This window comes from Vulpes vulpes, chromosome 15, assembly GCF_048418805.1.
Source record: "Vulpes vulpes isolate BD-2025 chromosome 15, VulVul3, whole genome shotgun sequence".
Taxonomy (NCBI): domain Eukaryota; kingdom Metazoa; phylum Chordata; class Mammalia; order Carnivora; family Canidae; genus Vulpes; species Vulpes vulpes.
The window spans coordinates 92,229,588-92,254,331 of NC_132794.1; the positions used below are offsets into that span (position 1 = coordinate 92,229,588).

The 24,744-nt window shown below is 40.1% G+C and overlaps 1 protein-coding gene and 1 pseudogene across 23 annotated transcripts in view; both read left to right on the forward strand.

The window, feature by feature from the left end:
* GBF1 (golgi brefeldin A resistant guanine nucleotide exchange factor 1) overlaps positions 1 to 24,744 on the forward strand; it is a 121,790-nt gene that overhangs the window by 61,565 nt on the left and 35,481 nt on the right. The window lies entirely within an intron of this gene.
* LOC112917026 (large ribosomal subunit protein eL37-like) lies at positions 21,598 to 22,216 on the forward strand (annotated as a pseudogene).

Below are 24,744 nucleotides of genomic sequence, written 5' to 3' on the forward strand. Positions count from 1 at the left end.
TCTGGGCCAAAGGTAGATGCTTAACTGACTGAACCACTCAGGTGCCCCTGTACCTCTAGTTTTTGACTGAGTATAGTTTAGGTGAGGACATGGCCTGCTTATCTCTTGGTAATCTCAGTTGTCCTCTTCCCCTTCTCCTTTCCTCATACTGTACTTCATCCCAGTATTGATGACTATTCAACAAGCATTAGGAACAGAACCACCATTTAAGTCCTATGTGAGCTACAGATTTAAAACTGTGCCCTAGGGACACCTGGGTGGCTCAGTAGTTGAGTGTCTGCCTTTTGCTCAGGCCATGATCCTGGGGTCCGGGATCGAGTCCCACATCAGGCTCCTTGCGGGGAGCCTGCTTCTCCCTCTGCCTGTGTCCCTGTCTCTCTCTCTCTCTCTCTCTCAGGAATGGATAAATAAAATCTTAAAAAATAAAATAAAATAAAAAAATAAAACTGTGCCCTAGTTAACAAGTGACATGCGTGACAATTAGAATCATAGTCATTAAAAAAAAAAAAAAAAATCATAGTCATTAATTTCAGCTGCATAATCATTTCCAGTTACTATTCTTTCAGGTAAATAGAAAAATTAATAAATTAAGACACCTCCCCTCAAATTTGAAGTTTGGCTAAGGTCATACAAGCTAGTTTAGTCTATAGTTTGTAAATAAGAATTGTAGGTTATTCATCTTTGTATCTCCAAAGTATAGCATAGGACCAAGCCCCACAGGAGGTACAAAATAGTATTCATTGAAGGAAAAGACAAGGGATTTGAATCCAGAAAGACCAGTATTGTTTCAGTGATCTTATAAGTGCAAAGTGTTTGTGATTATTGTTCATTTTCTAAAAAAAAAAAAAAAAAATTACAGTAAAAAATCATTCTCAGCTGTTTATGAACAACAAAATCAGTATTCATATTAAGTTTTGGGTAGTAATAGTTTTACTCAAACTGAGTAATAATATTCTATCACACTGTGATTTAAGCTTCCTAATTCTCCCTCTTTTCCTTTTTTTTTTTTTTCTTCTCCCTCTTTTCCAACTAGCTTTTAAAAGTATTAGAGGGGCAGCCCGGGTGGCTCAGCGGTTTAGTGCAGCCTTTGGCTTGGGGCATGATCCTAGAGGCCCGGGATTGAGTCCCACATCAGGCTCCATGCATGGGGCCTGCTTCTCCCTCTGCCTGTGTCTCTGCCTCTCTCTCTTTGTGTGTCTCTCATGAATAAATAAATAAAATCTTAAAAAATAAATAAAAGTATTAGAAATAATATTCAAAATTACATATTTCACATAGAAACATTTGGAAAATACAAAGTCGTATGAAAAGAAGGAAATAAAAACCATCCTGAGTCCAATCATCTAGAAATGATTATTATTTTATCCCCTTTTTATATGTACACACTCACACATACACATAAAATAACACCCTTCAGCAAAATTGGGACCATATTTTATTATTTATTTATTTTTTTTTTTTTAAAGATTTTATTTATTTATTCATGAGAGACAGAGAGACAGAGACACAGGCAGAGGGAGAAGCAGGCTCCATGCAGGGAGCCCGATGTGGGACTCGATCCTGGGACTCCAGGATCAAACCCTGGGCCAAAGGCAAGCGCTAAACCGCTGAGCCACCCAGGGATCCCCGGGACCATATTTTATATGGTTCTTTTGCCTCTTGCTTTTTTCTTTTGTTTTATTATGAGCATTTTTCGATGTCATCACACATTTTTAGAAAACAAATCTAATGATGTTCATTGTATGAATGCTTCAAAATTCATTTAAATGGTTTCCTGTCATTGATTTAGATTATTTCCAGTTTTCAATATTTTAAGTGATATAAATATCTTTGTACAGAATTCTTTGCCTATCACTTTTATTTCCTCATGGTAGATTCTTTTTTATTTTTATTTTTTTACTTATATTTAAGTAATATATAGGTTTTTTTTTTTTTTTCAAGATTTAATTTATTAGAGAGCACAAGGAGGGGGAGTGGGAGAGGGAAGCAGACTCCCTGCTGAGCAGAGAGCCCAATGCAGGGCTTGATCCCAGGACGACCCTGGGATCATGATCTGAGCCAAAGGCAGATACTTAACTGACTGAGCCACCCTGGATAAAGGATACCTGGGATGTAATTTTCTTTAGACCCTGCAAATCTGTGATTATTTTTATTCTATACTGACGCTAGATTGAAGATTTGATAGAATATAGAAATCTAGTTTGGAAATTATTTTCATTCAGAATGTGATAGGTTTGCTTCTTCATCTTCTCATTTCCAGCGTTGATCTTGTGAAGTCTAGTGCCATATTGATTCTTAATCCTCTGTATTTGAACTAGACATTTTTTTTTTAACAATCTCTTTGTTCTCAGTGTTCTAAAACACTTGGTGTGGGTCTCTTTTTATTCATTGTGCTAGGTTCTTAGTGAGGGTCCTTTTGATCTAGAAAATCATATTATTTGATTTTAGATGATCTTAATTCTTTAGTGATTTTCCCCTCTTCCTTTTATTTTTTTTTCTTCAGTTTTCTGAACTGCTCCTCCTATTTTCTTGTTTCCATCTGGTCCTTCCATTTCAGAGTTTGTTCTTCCTTGGTGCATCTCTTTAAAAGCACTTGGTGTATTCAGTCTTTTCAGCTCTGCTTCCATTTCCTTTTTTCTGCTAAGAATATATTGATGAATCTCATTCACTACTTTCTCTTTACCTCAGGTCACTTTATTATACCCATTATATCCTTCAGTTTTTATATTTAACTTTTGAACACTCTTAGCACCTTGCACTTCTTCATAATACTTGTGTGAGCCCTTGCCTAATGTCTTTATCTTCTACTAAGTGGGAAACTCCACGAGAGGGCGGGGAGCTGGGATTGCATTGTTAACCACTATATTTCTATTATCTACTCCAGTGACTGGCGCAGTGTTGGTGCTCATAAATATTTGTTTAGCGAATTAATTAGTATCTTCCTTTAATCAAATAGAATTTATTTTATCAAGTGGAATGAAATAGGAATTTAACGTTTACCCCATGATAATTAACTGTATTATAGGACTATTTATTGAATATTCATTATATATAATATACTATATATTGTGCTACCTATTCTTTGCTATCAGTTTGTCACTTACGTGTTATAGCTTTATCATACATTTTAAAATACTGCAAATTTTCTGTCATTAGTTTGTTTGTTTGTTTTATTAGTTTTTTTTTTTTTTAAAGATTTTATTTATCCATTCATGAGAGAGACAGAGAGAGAGGCAGAAACACAGGCAGAGGGAGAAGCATGCTCCATGCAAGAAGCCAGATGTGGGACTCTATCTCGGACTCCAGGATCATGCCCTGAGCCAAAGGCAGATGCTCAACCAATGAGCCACCCAGACATCCCATCATTAGTTATTTAAAAAAATATTCTGGCTATCCTCATCTGGTTATTCTTTCACATACAAAGTCATTCAAGTTCTTTTTAAAATTTCCATTGTGAGGGATGCCTGAGCATCTGCCTTTGGCTCAGGGCATGATCCTGGAGTTCTGGAATTGAGTCCCACATTGGGCTCCCTGCGGGGAGCCTGGCTTCTCCCTCTGCCTATGTCTCTGCCTCTCTCTTCTGTCTCTCATGAATAAATAAATAAATATTTTATTTATTTTTTTAAAATATTTATTCATGATAGACATAGAGAGAGAGAGAGAGAGAGAGAGGCAGAGACACAGGCAGAGGGAGAAGCAGGCTCCATGCCGGGAGCCCGACGTGGGACTTGATCCCGGGACTCCAGGATCGTGCCCTGGGCCAAAGGCAGGCGCCAAACTGCTGAGCCACCCAGGGATCCCCTAAATAAATCTTTTAAAAAAAATTTTCCTTTGGGATTTTGATTCAAAAACATAAATTAGTATGGGGAGGATTAACATCTTTATAATATATTTGGCCTTCCTATCCAGAAACATACTATGGCTTCTTCATTTGTCCAAGATTTCTTCTGTTAACTCTAGTAAAAATTGTAGGTTCTTCCCCCCCCCCCCCCATTTTTGTGCCATAAATTTCTTTTTTTAAAATAAGATTTTTTTTATTTATTCATGAGGCAGTTCTAATAGTGTCATTCAAGATCTCTTCTGTGGTTATAGTCCACTATGGCTGTGGCTTGGATGTGTGGCACCATGTGGCTTCTTATGACATGGTGCCTTAGTCTCCAGAGCTTTTCCTCATGACCCCTCTCTCCCACAGGGTAGCTTAGACTTTGTACATGGCAGTTGTGATCTCCAAAATGGAAGAAATGGAAACTTCAAGGCCATTTTTAGCACATGGGTGTGGAAGTCCCAGATTGTCATTCCTCTACATTTTATCTGTCAAAGTATTCACAGACTAGATTCAAGGGAAGCAGATATAAGTTTTACCTCTTGATTGGAAGAAGGACATGTAGAGGTAGTATTGTATGGGACTATCTTTGGAGACTAATTACAATAATGGAATTTGTTCCTATCTTCTTTTTTTTTAAGATTTTATTTATTTATTCATAGAGACACACACAGAGAGAGAGAGAGAAGGAGAGAGAGAGACAGGCAGAGGGAGAAGCAGGCTCCTGTTCCTACCTTCTTTTGAATTCCTTCCTTTATACCAAGTAGTTTCCCTAAACTCTTATGTTCCCATAAGCATCTTTTGTAGTCAACTTACAGTACCAAATAACTATATTCATTATATAAGCTGGAATCTGGTTGAAGAGGGTAGCAGAGGGAAAACGAAAATTTTTTCACCTTCCCATTTGTTCTCCTTGATGAGGCATAACTCTTGTGGACAGAAATATAGAGTTTGCTTGAGCATGAAATACCAGACAAGGGGACAGCTGTAAATTGGCCTTGTTCTCTTGAGTCCTGCCTACTCTCCAGGAAGGACAGCCTCCCCCTTTCCTCTCCAGCAGAAGTCCAACCCCTTCCCTCATTATGGCTTGTCATAAGAGCTCCCTCCTAGGCTGGTTCAAGTAGAAATTAAAGAAAGTGTTATTCCTTTTCTTTTTTCATGTAGTACTTCCTAACCTGGGTTCACTAACTTTTGGCTTAAATATGCACCAAGCATATAGTCTTTCTCCCTTCCTCTCCCTCATCGTGGTCTGAAGGAAGGCAGCAGGTGATGGAATGCATAAAAGATGGGGGGCTGGGCCAGGGAAGGGGGAGGTGGAGGGAGGAATCTTTTCTCACACATTATGGATGTTGCTCAACAGAATGAGTGTGAAATTTAGTCAGAGCCACAGCATGTGTTTCAATTTTCCAGGGAATTTCCTCTTCCTAACTGTAAGTTTAACCCTTTTTTTCTGAGTGTCAAAGGCTGCCCAAGATACATGAAATGAGTTATTTGCAAGAAGAAGAAAATGCTAGGATTTTACAGGGCCTCTTGAAGGTCTAGGATTCTTCAACTTATTTCCTACCAAATGGTTATGGAAAAAGCATAAATCTTTGGAGTTGGATAGACCTGGGTTCAGATCCCATCTCTACCATTGGGTAGTCTTGGGCAGTTAATTATTTGAACCTCCCCCCCCCTTTTTTTTTCTGTAAAATGGAGATAAAAACTTGTCTTATAGGGTTCTTGTGAGGATTAATGAAATGTGTGTAAGTGTACCTTACATATAGTAGGTACTCAATATACATTCTTTTGTTTTCATTTTCCAATCTTCCTACTGGATTTATTGGATATTTACTCTTTTATCCTGTGCCATCTTGGGTTTGTCATTTAAGCAGCTTCTCACATCTTAGATTTGTTGCTTTTCTCTCTGAAGCTAACTCTGTAAGTGTGTTAATGAGGAGACATTTCACATGAAATGCAGACTCTCTTTGGAGGTCCTCACTAAGGATGAGTCTATGTGACAATACTGAGAAGGATTAAAATAATTGCCTTTCCTATCTGGTCCTGAAGGCCACATGAACTTATGTAGTGGTAGAGTTGAAATGAAACATAGAAGTCATCTAGTCCATCGTATAGAGAACTGTGGCTTAGAGGTCATATCTTTTTTTTTTTTTTTTTTTTAAGGTTTTATTTAGGGGGTCCCTGGGTGGCTCAGTGGTTGGGTGCCTGCCTTTGGCCCAGGGCATGATTCTGGAGTCCTGGAATCAAGCATTGGGCTCTCTGTGTGGAGCCTGCTTCTCCCTCTGCCTGTGTCTCTGCCTCTCTCTCTCTCTCTCTCACTCATGAATAATATTTTTTAAAAATATTTTATTTATTTATTCATGAGAGACACAGAGAAAGATAGGCAGAAACACAGGCAGAGGGAAAAGCAGGCTCCCTACAAGGAAGCTGATGCAGGACTCGATCCCAGATCCTAGGACTATGCCCTGAGTCGAAGACAGTCAACCGCTGAGCCACCAGGCATCCCAGAGGTCATGTCTTAATGCAAAGCCTCATGGCAGAGTAGTGGCAGTTCTGGAACTGGAGTGCTGACTGACCTGTTAGGTTATAATTTAATTTTTTTTGAAGACTGAGTTGTAATTACTAAGGGCCTTGTTTTTGTTGTAGGTGAACTTTCTCCTAAATTGGAACCCTAATTATACTTTTAGCAATAGGGAAGACTCTATTGAAGACATTTCGGTGACACTCCTCAACAGGCCCCATTGAGGATATATCAGTTACCACCTGAAAAATCTCTACTTTCCCCAACGGTTGCCCAGGGGGTACTGAGGTGGCAGTTCAGTTGGCTGTTGAGCCTCTGCTTCCAGAATGGTGAGTTGGGAAGCAAATTTGTTTCTTCTGTTGTATATCTTCATTCTCCCAAATAATGCCAAGTAGGAGAGGCTTACCCCGAATTCCTAGCTCTCTTTCTTTTTTAAAAATTGAGGTACAGGGCAGCCCTGGTGGCACAGCGGTTTAGCGCTGCCTGCAGCCCAGGGCATGATCCTGGAGACCCTGGATCGAGTCCCACATCAGGCTGTCTGCATGGAGTCTGCTTCTCCCTCTGCCTGTGTCTCTGCCTCTCTCTCTCTCTCTGCATCTCTATGAATAAATAAATAAATAATCTTAAAAAGTTAAAAAAAAATAAAAATTAAGGTACAATTAACAATAAAATGTATAGACCTTAGGTGTTTAGTTGATAAATTTTGATAATTATATAAACACATTGTAGCCACCATACAAACAAAAAAAAAGAAGATACAGAACATTTTAATTACCCCAGAAAGTTTCCTCATGCCTCCTTTAAGTTACGCCTAACACACACAAAACCACTTCCTGTATTCTATTACCATTGATCAGTTTTGTTTTTGGGTTTCATATAGTTGAAAATCCTCAGATATACTCTCATATCCAGCTTCTTTTCACTTAGCACATTTTTGGAATTCACCCCTTTGTTGCATGTTTCACTAGTTTGTTGTTTGTTTTTTGTTTTTTTTAAAGATTTTTAAAAATTTATTCATGAGAGAGACAGAGAGGCAGAGACACAGGCAGAGGGAGAAGCAGACTCCATGCAGGGAGCCCGACGTAGGACTTGATCCCCGGTCTCAGATCGTGCCCTGGACTGAAGGCAGTGCTAAACTGCTGAGCCACCCGGGCTGCCTTTGTTGTTTGTTTTGATTTATTTTGTTTTACTAAATAGTTTTCAATTATATGGATAAATCACAGAGAATTTATTCTCTTACTGAAGGACATTTGGATTGTTTCCAATATTTGTTATGAATAGACTGCTATAAATATTCTTATACAAGTCTTTTTGTGAATGTATGTTTTAGTTTCTCTTGGATGAATACTTAAGAGCGAAATTGCTGCATCATAGCTAGATGTGTGTTTAACTTTAAAAAGAAATAGTTTTTCAAAGTGGCTGTAACCCCCAGTCTATCTTTTTTCTCCTCTGAGGAACTAGGCTCTTTAAATTGAGGATTTGGCAGGAGAAGAGAACCCACATCATCAGGGTTCCTGCTGCCAGAGCACAGTGGCCTGAATCGGACACTTAAAAAGCTGGAACAGGTGTTTGAAACCCTACTCCAGCCTCCCTATTTGATGCTAGTCCCCTGAGAGGCTGGGAGTTGGCCAACAGAATTCAGACCTAATCTAATGGATGCTGGATTAGAGACTTTTCCTTGTAGGACATGGCTACATAATAGTATATATACTGTGACTTGACATATTTGAGCAGGTAAATGTATCTTCTTCATGTGGGAGTGGAGCCTTTGGTGTCCCAAGTGCTTCTTGAGCATAGGGTAGTCTGGTACCAGATGAAAGCCCCTCCTTACCTTGCTTCTTACCACCACTCTTCTCCTTGAAGCTGTGTGTAGAAGTCAGCACTTTCCTTCGTGATGTTAAATTTGCCAAGGGCCTTTAGCCAGGTAGGATTTGGTATCCTGTACATTAGATATTATGGGAGATAAATTATTCCATAAACCATTTTTCTGTTTTTAAAAAATTTATTTATTTTTCAAAGATTTTATTTATTTGAGAGGGGGGGGGTGGAGAACAAGCAGTGGGGAGGAGAGAGAGAGAGAGAAGCTGGCTCATGGCTGAGCAGGATGCCTGATGCGGGGCTCCATCCCAGGACCAGAGATCATTACCTGAGTCAAAGGCAGATGTTTAACCAACCAAGACACCCAGGTGCCTCTATTTCTGTATATTCTTAATGCCTCGATCTTACCTAGGTCTGGGGGAACTAATTCTCAATGGTTAAAGCAAGAAATCGAAGATTATGGTGTGGCCTCCCAAAGGCAAATAACTTAAAATACCAAAGCAGGGATCTCTGGGTGGCTCAGCAGTTCAGCGCATGCCTTCAGCCCAGGGCGTGATCCTGGAGTCCCAGGATGCAGTCCCACATTGGGCTCCCTGCATGGTGCCTGCTTCTTCCTCTGCCCGTGTCTCTGCCTCTCTCTCTCTCTCTCTCTCTCTCTCTCTCTCTCTCTCATAAATAAAAATAAATAAAATCTTTTAAAAAAATACCAAAGCAATAGTTTCTCTAACCATGCTCAGTGGGGTTGGAGTTGACAGACGTGTAGTGTATCATTAAAAGGCAGCTTCAGCTGAAGATTTTGAAAGAATATGTTTCAATTCTAAATCTTTTCTAATACTGGTGAAAAGAGCCCAGGGGGAGAAGAAATAAGTTCCTTATGCTGGTCTAGTCTTTCAACAAATCCTTGAGGGGAAAGGGCATTTCTGAATTTAGGTCCACCTTCATAGGTGGCCATTCCTTTAAGCCTAATCTAGATATCTTCAGACCTCTGTCTTGAAAGGCAGGACTGGCTGTTGGGCTGCATCATGTGGATGCCATTCTTGGTAATGAACTAGGCTGAGACTAATAGACTATGATTCTTTCAATAGTTATAGTTATATTTTCTTCCTTTAATTATCATAGCAAAATTAACTTTTTTTAGTATACAATTATATGAATTTTAAATATTTATTTGAAAGAGAGAGCATGTGAGCTCAAGTTGGGGTAGGGGGAGGGAGAGAGGGAGAGAGAGAGAGAGAGAGAAAGAAGCTCCAGCAGACTCCCAGCTGAGCATGAACCCCAAAGAGGGGCTCCAGCTCATGACCCTGAGACCATGTCCTGAGCCAATATCGAAAGTCAGACACTTACCAAGCTCAGCCATTCAGGCACCCCCAGTTTGTATGATTTTTAAGATACACATAGATCCCCATAACCACTGTGACAATCAGGATTCAAAAGAGTTTCATTGCCCCAGAAAACTCCCTCTTATCTCTTTATAGTCACACCCTCCTCCCCACTCGCATACCTGTCAGTCAACTATCACCATAGTTTTATCAAGAGGGTCACTAAATGAAATCATACAGTATGTTACTTTTGAGACTGGCTTCTTTGACTCAGCATGATGCCTTTGGGATTCATCTAAACTGCTGCTCAACAGTTTGGTCCCTTTTTATTGTTGTGTAGTATTCCATCATGTGTATATACCACAGTTTATCCATTTACTAATTGAAGGACATTTGGCTTCTCCAGTTTGAGGCAATTTTGAGTAAAACGGCTATTAACGTTTGTGTACAGTTTTTTGTGTGAAGGACAATGGTTTGCATTTCTCTAGGATAAACACTCAGGAGTGGGATTTCTGAGTCAAAGGATAAGTGTATGTTTAGCTTTATAAGAAACTGCCAAACTGTTTTCCAGAGTTTCTGTATCACTTTGCATTCCCACCAGCAATGAGAATTCTGGCTTCTCCATATCCTCTCCAGTACTTGGTATTTTCAGTATTTTTATTTAAGCCATCCTAGTAGGTGGGTAGATGGTGGTTTAAATTTGATTTTCCGGGATCCCTGGGTGGCGCAGCGGTTTGGCGCCTGCCTTTGGCCCAGGACGCGATCCTGGAGACCAGGGATCGAATCCCACATCAGGCTCCCGGTGCATGGAGCCTGCTTCTTCCTCTGCCTGTGTCTCTGCCTCTCTCTCTCTCTCTCTCTCTCTCTCTGTGACTATCATAAATAAATAAAAATTAAAAAAAAATTAAAAAAAATAAATAAATTTGATTTTCCCTGAACATCTTTTTCATGTGCTTATACGCCCTCCATGTATGCTTTTTTGGTCGACGTGTCTGTTGAAGTCTTTACTCCATTTTTTTTTTTTTTGTAAGGGTTTCATTTATTTATCTGACAGAGGGAACAAGCAGGGGAAATGGCAAGCAGAGGGAGAGGGAGAAGCTCCGTGCTGAGCAAGGAGCCTGATCCAGGGCTCCATTCCAGGACCCTGGGATCATGACCTAAGCCACAGGCAGATGCTTAACTGACTGAGCCACCCAGGTGCCCCATCATTACCCCATTTTTAAAATTGAATTGTATGTTTTCTTGCTGTTGATTTTAGAGACTTCTTTATCTATTCTAGATTCAGGCTTTTATTGGCAACACAATGATTTACAAATGTTTTCTCCCAGTCTGTAGCTGGTCTTTTCAGTAACTTAATGATACCTCTCATAGAGCAGACATTTTTACTTTTTATCAGGTCTGGTGTATCAGGTTTTTTTTTTGGGTTTTTTTTTTTTTTTTTTTTTTTTTTTTTGTGCATTGTGGTTTTGGTGTCATATCTAAGTACTCTCTGCATAATCCCAAGCCACAAAGATTTTTCCTGTGTTTTCCTCTAAAAGATATACAGGTTTATGCTTATTGTTTACATCTGTAACCTATTTTGAGTTAATTTTTCTATGATGTGTGAGGTTTCCATGGAGGTTTTTCTGTTAATTTAGTTGGTTTTGGGTCTCTGTGTGTGTGTGTGTGTGTGTGTGTTTGTGTATGTATGTCCATTTGTTCCAATATCATTTGTTGAAATTGATGCCTTTTTTTTTTTTTTTAAGACTAAATTCTCCTTAGGACTGTACCTTCTTTAGGAATGAAGGAGATACAGAGGGATTCTTTCTTGGGTTCCTCCTCACTTTCCAGGAATCACCCTTGTACCCTTCCTTATTTCTTTCAGAGTCTTTCTGAATTTGGGTTTATTTTTAATGCCATGTAATAGAACACTTATTATTTGTGAGTATATTGAGCATAAGGCATTTCATTATAAAGTGGCCATCCATCACAAGAAGGCATGTGGGCTGTAAAAAACATTAACTGTGTGCTCTGGGCTGGAATGCAACTTTACCAGAATAATGCAGCTTTTGTATTGTGTGCAGTTGGGATAAAATGAGAGACAGATAGACAGATATTGTTGGGGAAACAGGTGTTGGCTGAACTCGGGTTCTGTCCCATGTTTTCTGAACATGGTTGTTTCCCAATGCTTTCAGGATTGCTCCTCCAGTTTCGGCTGTCTTAAAGATTCCCTGGGCACCTTTCAGAACAAGTAATGTGACTTCTCGGAGCACTGCTGTTTCCAAAAATGTTTTTGTTCATTCTCTAGCTCACAGACATGTCTTTAGGGTTAGCAGTGGCACATGGTTAGGATACTTGTCCTGGCCCTTATAGGTTGTTATATTTTTGATGCCTTTGTTTTCCCCGTCTGTAAAATGGGAAATGTACCTTGGCGTCAATTTCTATAGCCCAATGACACAAAGGGTGGCTAAGGTAGAATAAAATTCCTTAGTCTTAGCATTACTAAGAATTTATGATCTGCTGCTGTAGAAACCATTTTCAGCTATTGGAGTAAAGTGAATAAATGGGATTCCGTACACTTAAGGGACAGGGAAAGACTGCTACTGGTCCTGTAATTGTTACTCTTTCGAAATTCTCTGATTCTTCTCCAAAAGTTTTGGCTATTGACCTTTGTTCTTTATCTGTAGACTTTGCTAATGAGAATTCAGACTTTAGTTTTTTTTTTAATTTTCTTTTACTTCCCCTCAGGCCCCTAGAGGAGACCTGACAGGATGGTACTTGATAATAAACCTGTAATTGTCTTCTCTTGCTGCCATCAAACACTAGAACTTTTTACAAGACTACAAGAGGAATTTGGATTGAAAAAGTTACTCCAAGTATAATGACTGCATAAAGTTGGGGTGAATTGTTCTCTTTTAAAATATAGCAACAGAAGTTTTTAATTTCTCCTGGGCTTTCAAATTGCCTACTTAAGTTTGGGCTTGGTCTTGTACAATGTATGCAGAAAACCGCAAGGCAGAGTAAAGGACCAGAGCTTTGCCTGTATGGCTTGCCTGTATGTTACAACCTAATTGCTTTCCTTTCAATATGTGCCAATTTCCTCTAGAAGGGAGAAAACTAGTGTTTATAGAGTTGATACACATCAAACTTTGCTCTCAGTAAGACAGATGGATCAGTCTGTCCTCGGGCCTCTGCAATACATTTGAGGCCAGTCCCTGTGGGTCTCATTTAGCTCTGCTGGTCTTGTTAAGGGGCCTCACTCTTCCTCTTGGATTAGGAGGGAACCTGGGCAAACCTGATGCTTAATTCGTGTGGCAGTAGTAAAATCAATAACTAACAGTGTTTTGTCATTGGTTAGGAGGAGGAAAGGTAGAGAAGAAACTTTAATTCCAGGATAGTTGAGTTTTAAATTTTTATCTGCCATCAAACTCATGCAGTTAATAAATATATAGAGTAGTAAACCTGTAGCAATAGCATGGTATAATATTTAAGAACATAATACAGTGTTTAAGAGCATGGACTTTAGAATCCAGACAGAGCTGGCTCTAAATCCTGGCTCTTTCATTTATTGAGTGATCTTGGGCAAATCACTTAACCTCTTAGCATCTTTTTCTTTTTCTTGTTTTTTTAAGAGAGAGAGCAAGCTGGGGAGGGGAGAGAGAGAGAATCTTAAGCAGGGGGGGGTACCTGCTTAAGTACCTCAGTCAGTTAAGCGCCTGCCTTTGGCTCAGATCATGATTCCAGGGCCCTGGGATCCATCCCATATAAGGCTTGAGCCTGACATCAGGGAGCTTGTTTCTCCCTCTCCCTCTGTCACTTCCTCTGCTTGTGCTTACTCCCTATCTTTCAAAGAAATAAAATCCTTAAAAACAGGAAAAAAAAAAAAAAAAAGAATCTTAAACAGGCTCCACACTCAGTAGTGCAGAGCCAGACACAGGGCTCAATCTCACAATCCTGAGATCATTACCTGAGCCAAAATCAAGAGTCAGACATTTGACTGGGCCACTAACATGCCCAAGCCTTGGTTTATCTGTAAAATGGGAACAGTAATATTGTTTCTCAGAGTTCTTGGGAGGATAAAATAATCTATGTGTAATAATTATGCTTAATAATCTGTGTAGCTGTTCCTGTTGTGTGAATCAAATTAAGGTTGTTGTCCTTGGCAGTGGAATAGGATTCTTCTTGTAAAGGTAGTAGATAGCAGCTCCTAGCAGCAAGCTAAACTGGCTATTCAGGTTGGATTGGTCATTGAGAGCTAGGATCAGCTTTAAAAAAATGAGTACTGGGACATCTGGGTGGCTCAGTGGTTAAGTGCCAGCCTTCGGTGCAGGGCATGATCCTGAAGGCCTGGGATCAAGTCTCACATCAGGTTCCCTGCATGGAGCCTGCTTTTCTGCCTATGTCTCTGCCTCTGTGTGTCTTTCATGAATAAATAAAAATCTTAAAAAAAAATTGAGTACTTAGAAAAGAGTTTTTTTTTAAAGATCAAGTATTAGAAATAATTTGCCTTTCTTAGTATAAGTGGTTGGTACCATTATTTTCTGCTGGTCAGTAGATTCACCTTGTACCTAGATGAGGTAGTCATTAAGCCATCATCATATATTGTCTCTTAAGGGTCATAATATCAGAGATAATTGACACCCCCCCCCCCAAGTCTAAAGGCCCCTTAAGAAACTAAGCTTTTGGGACAGATCTGAGAACCATTAGGGGATAGCTAAAAAAAAAAAAGAGGATCTACTGTCAGGAGCTTAGACAAACAAGTTGGGCTTGCTTTTCTCCCAGGCTTCCTTTGTAACTGACTGTGTTCTTGTGCACTTACTCCCAAACTGTACTTTGCATTTTATAAGTTTTGGAAATCTAAAGGAGACTTAAAGAATTTAAACTATTGCCACCACCACCTTCCCTAGGAAAACTCTGTGGATGAGGGAACTATGAGCCAGAGAAGTGAACTTATTTGCCCGAGATCACATAATTAGTACTAGGCCAAGACTGGGCCAAGTGCATTTCTTTATTTCTCCTGTTGTATAGAGCAAGTTTGCAATGGTTTGTCTGGGTTTGACCCTTTAAACCTGGAAGGTCATACATTTCTCTAAAAGCTCCCCTTTGGCAATCTTCCTTCAAGTCAGTACCTGAAGTCAAGCCTAAATCCCAACCTGACCATTCAAGGTCTGGAAGTAAGGTATGACTAGTATGGCAGGCAGATACTCCAGAGGTTTCTGGCTTTACCAAAGTTTAGTTTTGCTCGTTCTTTGAACCGCTACTCTTGATGTCCCCTAGTGACCACAAAGAGCATAGCTTCTTCCTAAAAATTCCATTTGTAGATCATTCCCAATCTTACTTTGACTTTTACAAGAAATATTCCTGGGTATAAGATAGTCAGAAAAGTAGAGTATGAGCACCTGAGACTTTTTCCTAAAATGAAATGTTCAGGCATACACAAGCCAAAAACCAAAAAGTTTTTAATGCTCAAATAATTTTGTTCTGTATCTCTGGATACAGAAATATCAAGAAGGGTAAATGAGGCGCACCTGGAAGGCTCAGTGGGTTAAACGTCTACCTTTGGCTTGAGTTGTGATCCCAGGGTCTTGGGAGTGATCCCAGGGAACTGCATCAGGTTCCCTGCCCAGTGGGGAGTCTACTACTCCCTCTCCCTCTCCCTCTGCAGCTCCTCCTGCTTGTGCGCTCTTTCTCTGTCAAATAAATGAATAAAATAGTTTTTAAAAGGTGGGGGTAAATGAACTTGAGTTTTGTTTATATCATGCTCTGATGTGTTAGTCTGTTATACATGATCCACCTTGTAAATGACGATATTCTGTCTCCAGGAACATGAGCCAGTATTTGCAGGATAAAGAGGAAGGATGGGAGCAGGCTGGTGATCCTCTAGAAAACAAGAAGGGAGAAGTAGGCTCTGAGGGCAAAAGGGTCGAGACAGGCATTTCTGAAGCCAAATGGTGTTGAAATAATATACCACAGGCCTTTTTCCTTGTCAGCGTAATCCAATTGAGAATGCCCAACCGCCCCTGACAAGAGTCACTCAGGAGTGAAGAGCTTCGCTACCAGGGAAAGCAGCTTATGTGTGCATTTTGGCTCAGGAATGTGCCAGCCCAATGCTGGCCAAATGAGAAAAGGCTGCTGCAGGCTGGAGAACCCCAACCTCCTGAGAGGATAGTGACTGCTCCCCCATAGACTAAGAAGAGAGTGTTCCCTTTTGTCTAAGGGCAGTGCTTGATGCCACATGTTGAGACCTTTTGCTTGATGCCACATGTTGAGACCTTTGATTATCAGAGAGGGTGGCAGCTATGATGTAAAAAGAGAAAACAGTGTCAGGATTCATTCCCTTTTGAACAGGTCAGCTCATCATCTGGAAAGACAAGAGACGTGGGGGACATCTGCAGATTCTCAAATTGATGTTGGGCCAAACTGAGATTTCTCTGTTTTAATATCATAATATAGGGGTTTGAGCTCCCTGCTCACTGTTCTTAAACAGAGTATGGGTGGAACACTACCAAGACATCTCTAAAGGGTTTCATTTTGCTTGGTGTTGAAGTGATTCATGAGCTTCTCCAAAAATAGTTCAATAATTCTTGTTGTGATAGTTCTTATTCAACACTGCCTCGCCAGAAGTAGGAATCAGATTTGGCTTTAGAAGCAGGTGGCCTAGTCCTAGAAGGATTCCAAGTATTCTTTCTTCAATGAAGAGTTGCATTTCCCCTCCTTGTACTCATTCCTTTTTTTCCGTCTCATCTTGGAACATGAACCAGTCACCTTCAGAGTACCCCTCTACCTGATCTGCACTCTCTGTTTACTGGACTGTTTGTGCCTTGAAGTTGACAGCCTTCCAGGGCGGGAATTTTGGCTGCTTGGCAGTGGTGTCAGATGTCTCCTTGGTTGTGAAATTATTCAGCCTGCTTACTATGAGCAGCAGCATGGCATCTTTCCCCCTGAAGGACTCAGGCAGCTTTTCTCACTCTTCTAAAGGAGATCTAGACAATTGAATCTCATTTGCTGGCAGACTGAGCCAGGAGGCAGAACAGCAGAAACTTTACTCTTCTTGCTTCATAGGAAGCAGTGGAGTTGAATAGCTGCAGGAGCACATATTTTGGAGTCACATGAACCTGGATTTGATTCTCATTTCAACCACTTGTTAGTTGTACAGTCTTAGCTGGTGGGTAGACCTACTGAGTATCGTTTTCATCTTCAAAATGGGGATAATTATGAAGAGAGAAGGTATATATGGTGCTTACACATGGCATGGCACAAGATAATAAATAGTAGCTACTATTGTTACTGTTATTTTTATCTCTTTTAAAAGGAGGGTGAATATTTCAATCCTTTGTTTAGACATTTTTTAAATACTGATTGATAATCAATCAATCTTTATTTATTTTTTATTTATTCAGAGAGAGAGAGAGGCAGAGGGAGAAGCAGCCTCCATGCGGGGAGCCCAACGTGGAACTCGATCCTGGGTCTCCAGGATCACACCCCGGGCTGCAGGCAGCACTAAACTGTTGCGCCACCAGGACTGTCCATTTGTTTAGAAAAGGGAAGCCTCTGGGGTGCCTGGGTGGCTCAGTGATTGAGCATCTGTCTGCCTTTGGCTCAGGTTATGATCCAGGGTTCTGGGATCGAGTACCACATTGGGCTCCCCGCAGGGAGTCTGTTTCTCTCTCTGCCTGTGTCTCTGCCTCTCTGTGTCTCTCATGAATAAATAAAGAAGATGTGGTTTATGTATACAATGGAATATTACTCAGCCATTAAAAATGACAAATACCCACCATTTGCTTCAATGTGGATGGAACTGGAGGGTATTATGCTGAGTGAAATGGGTCAGTCGGAGAAGGACAAACATTATACGTTCTCATTCATTTGGGCAATATAAATATAATAATAGTGAAAGGGAATATAAGGGAAGGGAGAAGAAATGTGTGGGAAATATCAGAAAGGGAGACAGAACAAAAAGACTCCTAACTCTGGGAAATGAACTAGGGGTGGTGGAAAGGGAGGAGGGCGGGGGATGGGGGTGAATGGGTGACGGGCACTGAGGGGGGCAACTTGACGGGATGAGCACTGGGTGTTATTCTGTATGTTGGCAAATTGAACACCAATAAAAAATAAATTTATTATAAATAAATAAATAAATAAATAAATAAATAAATCCTTAAAAAAAATAAAAGAGCTATTCCAAATTGCACCATACGTAACAACCACTAGTTATCTTGGTATCTGTCCTTAATTTTTATTCCTTTTAGGGTTTAGTAATCAAAGATAGAAGGCTGGGAGCCTGGATGGCTCAGTTGGTTAAGTGTCTGCCTTCGGATCAGGTCATGATCCCAGTACTGGGATCGAGCTCCACATCGGGCTCCCTACTTCGTTTGAAGCCTGCTTCTCCCTCTCCCTCTGCTGCTCCCCCTACTTGTGTGCGCGCGCTCTCTCTCTCTCTCTCCCTCCCCCTCCCTCTCTCTGTCAAATAAAGAAATAAAATCTTAAAAAAAAAAAAGGCTTGCCTTTGATGTTTTTGATAATTACTTAAATCTTAAGAAATAAACTGAACAGGGGCACCTGGGTGGCTCAGTCAGTTAAATATCTTAACTCTTGATTTCAGCTCAGGTCATGATCTCAGGGTTATGGGATCAAGCCCCACATTGGATTCCATGCTCCGTGTGGAGTGTTTCTCCCTCTCCCTCTGCTCCTCCCTCTGCATGCATGCTTGTGCTCTTTCTCTCTCTCTAAAATAAATAAGATCTTTAAAAAAACAAACAAACAAACCTCATAGTAACTTACAGTATTAAGAACCCTGGACTGAGACCCAGAGCTAAAAAACTAGAATAATATCTTAGTTATATTTGTTACACGTTTACTGTATTCCATGCGTGTACAATATATTTTAATTATATTTAAATGAGATAATTTATGTAAATTACCAAGCACAGTGCCTGACAGATAGTATATGCTCAATAAATGTTAGCTGCTGTTAATTTATTTTAAAACATAATTTTAATTCTTTAACACCTGTTTTACAGGTGATAAAATACAGGCTTAAAAAAATTTAGTATGGGGCAGCCCTGGTGGCACAGTGGTTTAGCGCCGCCTGCAGCCCGGGGTGTGCTCCTGGAGATCCGGGATCAAGTCCCACATCAGGCTTGTTGCATGGAGCCTGCTTCTCCCTCTGCCTGTGTCTCTGCATCTCTCTCTCTGTGCCTCTATGAATAAATAAATAAAATCTTAAAAAAAAAAATTAGTATCTAGGGCAGCCCTGGTGGCCTAGCGGTTTAGCGCTGCCTGCAGCCCAGGGTGTGATCCTGGAGACATAGGATCGAGTCCCACCTCAGGCTCCCTGCGTGTAGCCTGCTTTTCCCTCTGTCTGTGTCTCTGCATCTGTGTGTGTGTGTGTGTGTGTGTCTTATGAACAAATAAAATCTTTAAAAAAATAAAAAATAAAATAAATAGATAAAAAATTTAGTATCTATCACACAACCATTAAGTTGCCCAACTAGAATTTGAATCCTTTTCAAAAGTCCATGTTTTCACCCAGTGCTCTCAACCTCCAGTCCTGGTTCTAACACTAATTGATTTTGTAGCATTGTACAAAATACTTAGCCTTTCTAAATCATAATTATCTCATTTGTAAATTATTTTTAGGGCCTATTTTAGCCATAGTATCCTAGGATTTGGAGGATTTTCTAGAATGACCAGTTGAAAATTATGCTTTATTTTTCTAGAGCACTGTTACTCAAAGTATAATCTGTAAACTATTTTAGGTGCCTAAATTGTTGTTTAGTACATGATAGGATGTATACAGAAATTGTGGGAAAGCATTTAGAAATTTTTATAATATTTTGAGAGTAATTTTATATATGTTGATTCTAATAATAAAGTGGAGTTTATGTCTTTTTTTTTTCTTAAGATTTAAAAAAAAATTATTCATGAGAGAGAGAGGCAGAGACATAGGCAGAAGGAGAAGCAGGTTCCCTTCAGGGAGCCTGATGCAGGACTCAATCCCAGGACCCCAGGATCAGGACCTGAGCCAAAGGCAGACGCTCAACTCCTGAGCCACCAGGCGTCCCTATGTCTTTGTTTTTAAAACATCATTCTCTAGCAGTTCATTTTATTGTAATTTATAATATGATGAGTCTGCAGTGGATTGACATTAAGGAAAAAAATAAATTGGCCTTAACCACAGACTGTTTGAGAAGCACTATTTTAGAGACCATCTGAACATCTTAACAGGATTTTGAATTGAAATTCCAGGACTGGTTTTTTGTTTTGTTTTGTTTTGTATTTTAAACATGTTCACAAAAAAAAAAAAAAAATGTTCACAAAGAGGTACCTCTTAATTCACGTCCTCACTAGTGGTACTCTGCTAGTAGCACAGTCTCCCTTGCTGTGTCTGTCCCACACCCTTAGCACCAAAAACTGCAGGGGTTTTCCTGTTAGAATATCTTTGATGCTCCTAGCAATCAGTAGTTGAACATAGAGAGCAAAACTCCAATTCAGCCTAGACCAAACCCTTGGAAAGTTAATTTTATATATCACAATTCTCTTTTCTTTGTAGGGGTATGGGAGTGAGAGTGATAGTGAATGTTCCTGGTGGGTTCATTAAAAATTCCAACTCTGGCTGGCTCAGTTGGTTGGAGTGTGTGGTTCTTAATCTCAGTTGGAGTTGTGAGTTTGAGCCCCACCTTGAGTACAGAGAATATTTAAAAATAAATTCTTAAAAAAAAAGTCCAGCTCTCCTAGTTTTCCATCACTAAGTCTCCATAAAGCATTGATTCACAGAATAGTGTCAGAATGAACGTATTTTAGTGGTTTAGATTTCAACTACCTAATTTGACAGATGAGTTTGGTGTCATATACCTACTATTGGTAGTAGTGAAACTAATGATCCCTTTTCCATTGACTGGATTATATATACTCTGCGAGGGCCACATCCAGAACCTCCAGAGAATTCTCTAGGAACTTTGTCCAAACCTTTATATGGTATCACTCTTGTCAACACCCGGCCTTTCATGCCATAGTGAGTTCTTCCACCTTATGAAGCAGGAGATTAGCAAATAAAAACTACCAACATATTAAAAGAATAATATATACCAAGACTAAGTGAGGTTTAGGGGCACCTGGGTGACTCAGTCTGTTAAGCATCTGCCTTCAGCTCAGGTCATGGTTCCAGGGTTCTGGGATTGAACCCCACATCAGGCTCCCTGTTCAGTGGGGAGCCTGCTTCTCCCTCCTCCTCTGCTGCACCCCTGTTCCATCTCTCTCTCTCAAATAAATAAAATCTGAAAATCAATTAATCTACCATATTTTCCTTCTAAAGAAGGGAAAAAACCACTTGATCATATTGATGAAGAAAAGAAATTTGATAAGATATAAAATCCATTCCTGATAATAAACATCTACAAAAAACTTATGACTAACATCATACACTATGGTAAAACAATGAATGCATTTACCCTAAAGGTGACAGCAAGAAAAGTGGTCTACTTTCATAGTACTGGAAATCCCAGCCAGTGCAGTGAAATGAGAAAAGGAAATAAAAGGCATGTAAATTGGAAAGTAAGAAATAAAACTCATTGTATGCAGATAACATAATGGTCCATGTAGAAAACACCAAGGAATCTACAAAACCAAAACCAAAAAATCCTAGAACTAATAAGTGAGTTTAGTAAGGTCACAGGATAAAGTCAACACACAAAATTCAGTCACATTTTGTGGGATGCCTGGGTGGCTCAGTGGTTGAGCATCTGCCTTTGGCTTGAGTCATGATTCCAGGGTCCTGGGATCAAGTCCTACATTGGGCTCCCTACAGGGAGCCTGCTTCTCCCTCTGCCTGTATCTCTACCTCTCAGTGTGTATGTTTCTCATGAATAAATAAATAAAATCTTTAAAAAAAAACAAAAATCAGGGCAGCCTGGGTGGCTCAGTGGTTTAGTGCCACCTTCAGCCCAGGGCGTGATCCTGGAGACTCAGGATCGAGTCCTGCATCGGGCTCCTTGTGGGGAACCTACTTCTCCCTCTGCCTGTGTCTCTGCCTCTCTCTCTCTCTCTCTCTGTGTCTTCTATGAATGAATAAACAAATAAAATCTTTAAAAAAAACATCAGTCTCATTTTGTCTCTTTGGTCTCAGCCACACAAGTGAAATGACAAAGGGGATAGCATTTGGAAAGCATTGAAGTAAGATATACACACTGTGTTGCCACTGTGGCTCTAAGGCCTACCACCTTCAGAAGTAAACCTATGGCAAATGTGACAATCCTACCAAACAGAAAAGAAGCATAACTGGAGTGCCAAGGCTAAAGATGAATACCAGGGCACCTGGGTGGCACAGTCAGTTAAGCATCCTACTCTTGGTTTCAGCTCAGGTCGTGATCTTAGGGTGGTGGGATTGAGCCCCACATCTGGCTCTATGCTCAGTGAGGAGTCTGCTTCATTTTCTCTCCCCCTCCTGCCCCTCCACCCCCCCCCACACACACACTCTCTCTCTCTCTCTCCCTCTTTCTTTTTCTCTCTCCTCTCACTCTAAAATAAATAAATCTTAAAAAACAACAACAATGAAATACCACTGGGACTGGTTGAATGAGGTACCTCAAAATTGTATTGTAACATCTGTATCTGAACTGCAGATTCAGGCATGGATTCTTTGAAGGAACAACACTTATGCCCAGGAAGGCAGCTCTTGCAGCATCCAGTTCATCTTTAGGATTTCAGTGATTGGTCACATAATAAATGTTCTGATTTAAAACAACAACAACAGGGACCTCTGGGTGGCTCAGCAGTTTAGCACCTGGCTTTGGCCCTGGGTGTGATCCTGGAGTCCCTGAATCCAGTCCCACATTGGGCTCCCTGCGCAGAGCCTGCTTCTCCCTCTGCCTATGTCTCTGCCTCTCTCTCTGTCTCTCTCATGAATAAATAAATAAAATATTTTAAAAAATTAAAACAACAACAACAAAAATAAGTCACATTTCTATATATTAAAAATTATTATCTGGGATCTGAAATTGAAATACAATACCATTTACAAGCATACCAAATAAAATTCTTAAGTACTTATACATGTTATAAAACATGTATAGAATCTGTATGCTGAAAATTATAATACACTGATGAAAGAAATTAAGAAGATATAAAGAAACTACCATATCCATGGGTTGGTAGGCACAATTTAGTAACGACGTCATTTCTTCCCAAAGTAATCTATAGACTCAATGCAACTCCTATCAAATACCCAGCAAAATTGTTTGTAAATATAGACAATTTATGTTGAAATGGAAAGGCAAGGGCTCCTGGGTGGCTCAGTCGGTTAGGCATTGGCCTTTGGCTCTGGTCATGATCTCAGGGATCCTAAGATCCAAGCCCTGTGTTGGCCTCCCTGCTTGGTGGGGAGTCTGCTTCTCTCTCTCCCTCTGCCTGCCACTCCCCCAACTTGTGCTCTCCCTCTCTCTGTCAAATAAATAAATCAAATCTTAGAAAGGAAAGGAGGGAGGAGGGGAGGGGAAGGAACTAGAATGCTGAAAGAAGTATAAAAAAAAAAAGGGATCCCTGGGTGGCGCAGCAGTTTGGCGCCCGCCTTTGGCCCAGGGCACGATCCTGGAGACCCGGGATCGAATCCCATGTCGGGCTCGACATGGAGCCTGCTTCTCCCTCTGCCTGTGTCTCTGCCTCTCTCTCTCTCTCTGTGTGTGTGACTATCATAAATAAATAAAAATTAAAAAAAAACAATAAAGTTGGAAGGATCACACTAGTCTGATTTTAAGACAGAATATAGTTAATCAAGACAGTTTGCTTTCAGAGAGTTAGATACACAGATCAATGGAACAGAATATACTTACAAAAATAAGGTCAAATAATTATTGGCAAAGCTGCAATGATAACTCAGTGGCAAAGAATTTTTTTCAACAAATGTTGGAACAAATGGACATCCATATGCAAAAAACAAAAAAGAACCTCCATGGAAACCTCACACATTATAGAAAAAATAACTCAAAATAGGTTACAGATGTAAACAATAAGCATAAACCTGTATATCTTTTAGAGGAAAACACAGGAAAAATCTTTGTGGGATTATGCAGAGAGTACTTAGATATGACACCAAAACCACAATGCACAAAAGAAAAAAACCTGACACACCAGACCTGATCAAAAGTAAAAACCTGCTCTATGAGAGATACCATTAAGATACTGAAAAGACCAGCTGCAGACTGGGAGAAAACATTTGTAAATCATTGTGTTGCCAATAAAAGCCTGAATCTAGAATAGATAAAGAAGTCTCTAAAATCAACAGCAAGGGGCAGCCCCGGTGGTGCAGCGGTTTGGCGCCACTTGCAGCCTGGGGTGTGATCCTGGAGACCCGGGATTGAGTCCCACATCGGGCTCCCTGCATGGAGCCTGCTTCTCCCTCTGTCTGTGGCTCTGCCTCTCTCTCTCTCTCTCTCTCTCTCTCTGTGTGTGTCTATGAATAAATAAATAAATCTTTAAAAAAATAAATAAAATCAACAGCAAGAAAACATACAATTCAATTTTAAAAACGGGGTAATGATGGGGCACCTGGGTGGCTCAGTTAAGCATCTGCCTGTGGCTTAGGTCATGATCCCAGGGTCCTGGAATGGAGCCCTGGATCAGGCTCCTTGCTCAGCACGGAGCCTGCTTCTCCCTCTCCCTCTGCTTGCCATTTCCCCTGCTTGTTCCCTCTGTCAGATAAATAAATGAAATCCTTAAAAAAAAAAAAAAAATGGAGTAAAGACTTCAACAGACACGTCGACCAAAAAAGCATACATGGATGGCGTATAAGCACATGAAAAAGGTGTTCAGGGAAAGGCAAATTTATTTTTTTATTTTTATTTTTTTTGGGGGGGGAAAGGCAAATTTAAACCACCATCTACCCACCTACTAGGATGGCTTAAATAAAAATACTGAAAATACCAAGTACTGGAGAGGATATGGAGAAGCCAGAATTCTCATTGCTGGTGGGAATGCAAAGTGATACAGAAACTCTGGAAAACAGTTTGGCAGTTTCTTATAAAGCTAAACATACACTTATCCTTTGACTCAGAAATCCCACTCCTGAGTGTTTATCCTAGAGAAATGCAAACCATTGTCCTTCACACAAAAAACTGTACACAAACGTTAATAGCCGTTTTACTCAAAATTGCCTCAAACTGGAGAAGCCAAATGTCCTTCAATTAGTAAATGGATAAACTGTGGTATATACACATGATGGAATACTACACAACAATAAAAAGGGACCAAACTGTTGAGCAGCAGTTTAGATGAATCCCAAAGGCATCATG